The sequence below is a fragment of the Bos grunniens genome, chromosome 7 (assembly GCF_055505025.1).
Source record: "Bos grunniens cultivar Pamir isolate PY7600 chromosome 7, Bosgru_T2T1.0, whole genome shotgun sequence".
Taxonomy (NCBI): Eukaryota; Metazoa; Chordata; class Mammalia; order Artiodactyla; family Bovidae; genus Bos; species Bos grunniens.
Genome location: NC_141171.1, coordinates 101,727,724 through 101,734,723, shown reverse-complemented (window position 1 = coordinate 101,734,723; position 7,000 = coordinate 101,727,724).

Genomic DNA, 7,000 nt, shown 5'->3' with positions numbered 1-7,000 from the left:
GGTTCAAATAACATGGGTTTTGGGTTCCAAGAAGTTCCAGAATCTGAAAAATGAAAAGTATTCTGACAGGCTAAGACCTTTTTTATAGATCAGTACAGGATAAACTACCGGAAGTAGAATTGCTGATAAAGGGTAGATGAATTTGTAGTTTTTATATATTGCAAAAGTCCCTTTCTTAAGATTTTGACAGTAACACAGGAGTTCAAAGTTGTCAAACTTTTGCATTTTTGCCAATCTTATGGGTAAAAAGCAGTTTCTTTGTATACTTTGTATTTTTCTTGTTGTAAGTGAGGTTAAGTATCTTTTTGTATATTGGTATAAAAGCCAGTTATATTTGCTTTCCTGTGAACTGTCTGCTCATATAATATGCCAATTTTTTTGATTGTTGGTCATGTTTTTATGGAGTTCCAGAAGCCCTGTATATATTAAGAGATTGTGTAAGCTGTGCTAAGTCGCTTCAGTTGTATCCAACTCTTTGCGACCCCATGGACTGTAGCCCGCCAGGCACCTCTGTCCATGGGATTCTCCAGGCAAGAATACTGGAGTGGGTTGCCATGCCCTTCTCCAGGGGATCTTCCCCACATAGGGATCGAAGGCAGGTCTCTTAAGCCTCCTGCGTTGGCAGACGGGTTCTTTACCACTAATGCCACCTGGGAAGCCCGTTGGGAGATTAGCTGTTTCTAAAAGTAGCTCAGTCAGTAAAGAATCTGCCTGCAATGCAGGAGACCCGGGTTCAATTCCTGACTTGGGAAGATCCCCTGGAGAAGGAAATGGCAACCCACTGCAGTATTCTTTTCTGGAGAATCTCATGGACAGAGGACCCTGGAGGGCTACAGCCCATGGGGTTGCAAGAGTCGGACACGACTGAGCGACTAAACCACCACCGTCATTTATAACATGAAGATGTGCAGTCTTTCCAGTATGTGGTTTGATTATTTAGCTTTGGCGTAACTCATCCACATTTATGTCAGAGGCATCTCTTTGCAGGGGCTTCAGCTCTTTCTAATTTCTCCCCTTTTGCTCTGGATCCCATGACCCACAACGGCCTGTGTTAGTCACCCCCTTTCTCCATCTCATGTCTCCCCCTTGTTGCTGGAAGTTGCTGAATTACCCTCAGTGCATAAGCATATTTACACATCTCCTGTCTCAAACGCACAAAATGTCTGTATCTTACACTGCCCTTCCTTCTACACTCTTTCCTTTGTATCCAAGTTTCTTGAGAGAAAAGTTTTCATTCCATGTCTCCATTGTCTTTCTCCAGAGCTCTCAGCTTAAAAAGTCACTTCCATGACTTTACAAATAGACCTCTAGGTCTCAAATGATCGTGTCCTTTTCCCTCTCACCCTGCTTCATCGCTCTTGCAGAATCTGACACTTCAATCAGTCTTTCTTGACATCATTTCCTTCTTTGGTGGTTTTCATGATGCAGTCCCATCTGTATTCTTTAACTGTTCTATTCACCCTACCTTATTCTTCCTTGTTGTCCTCTTTATACATGTTACAGGATATGACCATTACATGTAAGTGAAGGACTCTTTAATCCGTGTCTGCATTGCAGACCCTGGCTTCCAAAGACTGGGGTGTTCATGTTTAAATGCCCTGATGGAGAGGCCACTGACACCAATCCCCCTCCTCTGCCTCTCTCCACTCACTCACTTCTGCTTCTCAAATGACTTTGATCAAGTGACCTTTGCATCTTGATTTACTAATAAGTAAAACGGGGTCTGTAGTGTTACCTACCTCTTAGAGTTAGGATAAGGATTAAACAGGAAAAGAAACACTGGCAATTAGGAATCCCTTCAGAATTTCCCTGTCTCCTTTCCATCCTCTTTCTTAATATTGTAATTATCATTAATAGTATAATTACCATTAGTGAGTTTCAAAATTTTGTTCAGATATCTCCTCCTTTGGGAAGTTGTTACTGGCAAGGACTGCCGACAGTGATTTTGCTTTTAAGCCCTAAGAAATGTAAGTCTACTTGAAAAGGCAGGTAAGAGAATGAATCATTCTTATAATACTCGAAAAGTGCTAGGGTAAGGTAAGCCATGGAGAAGGCAATGGCACCCCACTCCAGTACTCTTGCCTGGAGAATCCTATGGACGGAGGAGCCTGGTAGGCTGCAGTCCATGGGGTCTCGAAGAGTCGGATACGACTGAACGACTTCACTTTCACTTTTCACTTTCATGCATTGGAAATGCAACCCACTCCAGTGTTCTTGCCTGGAGAATCCCAGGGACGGGGGAGCCTGGTGGGCTGCCGTCTCTGGGGTCGCACAGAGTCGGACATGACTGAAGCAACTTAGCAGCAGCAGCAGCAGCAGCGGTAAGCCATGCGTTGCTGAGGCTACCAGTATCTGGTACATAGTAGATGCTCAATAAATGTTTGGAAGGAGTGTTTATAAGCTGGTTTAACAATACATGTCAAAAGAATATACTTAAAATTACAAGTACTGGTTTAGAAATCTATTTCATTTCCATCATAGTAAGATGTACTAGGATTGGACTCTATGATTCTGCTTCATGCTAGTATTTGTATTTGTAGGGGATGTATTAGAGGCAATTTAAACTGTTAATTCTCTATTTCTGAAGAGTAAAAATTTTTGTCCACTATAATTAGAACCTTGAGGACAAGTGAAACAGCCAGGAATTTTTTTCTATCAGCCCTTAAAGAATTTCTTTGGTCCTGGAATTATTGTCAAAAAATCATTAATCCTATAATTCGTTAGAGCAAGAAATTCTATATTATCTCAAATGAATGGTATTTTTCTTCCTCTCACCACGTCCTTTATATTCATCTCATTTTCATGTCACTAGATCAAGAAAACTAAAGGCACTCTGCAGAAAAGGCTCTCAGGATATCTCACAAACAGGATCTTATGAAAACCAAATAAACTGGAACAGAAGAAAGAGGCACAGATATAAGAGGTTCTAAAACCTTCTGAAGTTTTCTTGAAGTCCCAGGGTTTATTTTGATATCCATAACATAACATAAGCCAAGAAATACAGCTTTGTGACCACTGCCTCATTGTTATTTCACAACACTAGGAAGCATAATCTATGTGTTGATAATTTATCTTTGAAGTATAAATTATTCAATATTTTCAGGGTGAAAGTCATATGGTTTAGAGTCACAAGAAAATTGCATCAGCATCCTATCTTTATAATGAATGACTAGGTTTATTATTCCATTGACCTATGGAGACATGTTAGAGAATTAATGTACTGTACTGTATGTGTTATAAACGAGGCTTGACACGTATAAATATTCTGAAAAATTACTCATTTAGTTGGCTGGATCATTTAACAGATTTAGCAGAAATAATAATCCTTTTAGCAAATATTTGTTAATATTGCCTAACTATTGGTTTAAATCTGTGTTAAATGTGTATGCAATTTGTGTACAGTGGCATTTGGAGGAAAGATTAAAGCAATCACATTTCTGAAACAAGTTGCTACATCTCTAGCTTCTGGTGTACATGAATCAATTTCTATCTTCCTTAATCTCTAAATTCCATTAAATAATGTGACTCAGACCAAAATCAAATATGATGCCTGGCACTGTCATATTTAATGCTGGACTGCAGTTCAGAAACAAATTAGACCCTTGTTCTGAAGTTCAAATGATAGTTTCGTTTCTGAGACTTAACATGAAGAATCATACACTCTGCCCAACATGAGGACCCAGATATTCCAAGGAAAGTAGAGCTCTCCTTTTTATTTGCTTTTCAAGCAGCCTTAATTAATTATTTTAATGTTGTTAAAGAATATGGATGTGAGAGTTGGACTATAAAGAAAGCTGAGTGCCAAAGAATTGATGCTTTTGAACTGTGGTGTTGGAGAAGACTCTTGAGTGTCTCCTGGACTGCAAGGAGATCCAACCAGTCCATCCTAAAGGAAGTCAGTCCTGAATGTTCATTGGAAAGACTGATGTTGAAGCTGAAACTCCAATACTTTGGCCACCTGATGCAAAGAACTGACTCATTGGAAAAGACCCTGATGCTGGGAAAGATTGAGGTCAGGCGGAGAAAGGGACGACAGAGGATGCGATGGTTGGATGGCATCACCAACTCTTTGGACATGAGTTTGAGTAAACTCCGGGAGTTGGTGATGGACAGAGAGGCCTGGCCTCCTGCAGTCCATGGGGTCGCAAAGAGTCAGACACGACTGAGCGGCTGAACTGAACTGAACTGAAAGAATATTCAAGATTAAAAATAGACTAGAACTATGTTTTTTCCCTTCTACTTCTAAATAAGAAAAAAACCAAATCTGCTTATTACTTGTCAATTCTTAAGTGCCAAAGTTAGACAATAGAAGTATATATAACTTAAAAACTTGAGTATCAGAGTAGAGAGTAGTAATTTGTATTTTAAGCTATATGTTGAAAAATGTCAGTAATTCTAGGTACATGTGTGAGCGCTCCAAAGTGTATGTGGTTTCAAACCCATTAGCTCCTGAAGGCGAAGTCACCGTCACTTAACGACTCTTGCTCTGATTGGTTGGTCTGATGATAATTTGTATTTTGAATGCCCTGTTTCCACATGTGTAAGTGACCCTTCATGGGCCTGTGTTTCAGGAGTCATATATGTAAGGTAGTTCTGGTCTTACTCATCTTCACAAGGCTGCCCAGGCAGCTCAGTAAAGATATAAAGAAATAGAGTCCCTAGTGAAAATGTGTTTTACATTTATTGTTTAGGGTCAGAAGATACCGTTCCTTCTTTATACGAGTTAGGATTGAAAGCAAAGCTCTGCACAATGACTTGCACATTAAAAAATGACTAATAAACCAACATTTTTGTTTTTGCACTTTTATTAGTGATATGTTGAAGAACTATACATTCTCTTCACTTGGGAAATCTGGAATATCACCACATTTGGCAACTATTCGGAATAGCAGCGATGTATTTGTCCTGTGTCCTTTGGCCAACCTAAGAATATTTAAGTGCTCTAGCCACCTGATTCATTAATGAAGTTATGTTGCCTTTCCTATACCCAGTGAACAACAGAAGGTGGAGGAATTCCCACTAAGAACATGACACATGGAGTTTTCCATCTAGAGCCATAGCTGCTGCTGAGTCACTTCAGTCGTGTCCGACTCTGTGCGACCCCATAGACGGCAGCCCACCAGGCTCCCCCGTCCCTGGGATTCTCCAGGCAGGAACACTGGAGTGGGTTGCCATTTCCTTCTCCAATGCATGAAAGTGAAAAGGGAAAGTGAAGTCACTCAGTCGTGTCCGATTCTTAGTGACCCCATGGACAGCAGCCCACCAGGCTCCTCCTCCCATGGGATTTTCCAGGCAAGAGTACTGGAGTAGGGTGCCATTGCCTTCTCCAGAGCCATAGTAGTTTTCTTATAAATTCACTGGATTTGAGAGCAGAGACTTAAGCTTTCTGGGGTTATCTTCTCATTTCTTAGGCTTCTTAAGATGGCCTTGCACCTACTGTCAATAATCCAAACTCAGCAACAGTTCCCAGTGTTTCGTTTCTTCCTTTTAATTTTTTTAAAATTGGCTGAACCTGGAATATAACAAGGGCTCAAGAAACATTCGCTAGTGGGTGAATGAATGAGTGAATATCCTGTGCTTTTCTGTCGAGACATTTGATGTAAAACCAAAGAAATTTTGTAACAACTTAATGGCAGATGGGATATTTTATCATTCAGTTGTTATGTCAGAGAATTTAAAGGTTAGGGTTCTCCAATGGCACCCCACTCCAGTACTCTTGCCTGGCAAATCCCACGGACAGAGGAGCCTGGTAGGCTGCAGTCCATGGGGTTGCTGAGGGTCGGACACGACTGAGCAATTTCACTTTCACTTTTCACTTTCACGCATTGGAGAAGGAAATGGCAACCCACTCCAGTGTTCTTGCCTGGAGAATCCCAGGGACGGGGGAGCCTCGTGGGCTGCGGTCTCTGGGGTCACACAGAGTCAGACACGACTGAAGTGACTTAGCAGCAGCAGGGTGCCAAAGGCAGGTTGGAAAAATTCACGTTCATAGGCTTTGTTTGGCTTCATTTCCCTTTTGCTTCCATTCACATCGTAGTAACGTCCATCAGCCAGTGTTGCTGGTGGGCTGGGGAATGGGGTGGTCTGTACAGAAGCAGTGGTAACTTCTGGATTAAAAATTATTGTTAGTTTCCCAGTACAGGTGAAAGCAACTTTGCCACAAATCTGTACTGAGTGGTGGCAACAACTCAATCTTTCTAAAGGAATAATGAAAATATAAAAGAAGTTCACTATTAGTCACCCAACATGTAAAAGCATATGGGACTATACTTCAGAAGAAAGAATACCACTTCATATGGAAAAGAAGTATGCATTTACACTTCCTCTAGGAAAGTATATATATTTCTCTTATATCTTATTCCTTGAGATAAGTCAAATGCCAAAATATATGTATGTTTATGGATATGAATGTGTGTGTGTGTGTGTATACTAGGGTTTTTCTCTGTCTAAATTTCTAGTGTTCTTCTTTACCTCTGCCACCAGCTAAACTGAATAGACGTGAAAGAATGTGGTAAGAGGGTCTACTAACGACTATCCCACAAAATTGTCATAAGGATTAAATAAGGTTTTTGCTTGTGTTTTTTGTTGTTTTGTTTTTGATTTTGTTTTTTAGTAAAGCACATAACACAAAGTCTGGAATGTTTCATGAGTTTGGCAAATATTAATAGTGTGTTAAATATTATAGTGCTGCCCTTTCACTGTGAATATGCCTCCTCCATGGTTTTGGGTTTTCTGCAGAGAGAATATTAAAAACAAATCCAAGGCATTCTCTTGAGGTTTGACTCTTTTTATGTGGGCAAGTGAGAAGCACAGTTTTAGGAACTTGTACTCTCCCCTGGCTTTTAAAGCCTTTTCCTGTCATCATCTGAACCTTCATTATGCCCATTGGAACATAGGAACAAGTAAAACAAAAAGAATCTACTTTTAACAAAGTCTCTTTCTATCTTATTGCACTGAACATTCAAACAGAAAAAGCAATAATGAAAAAGTTAAGACACAG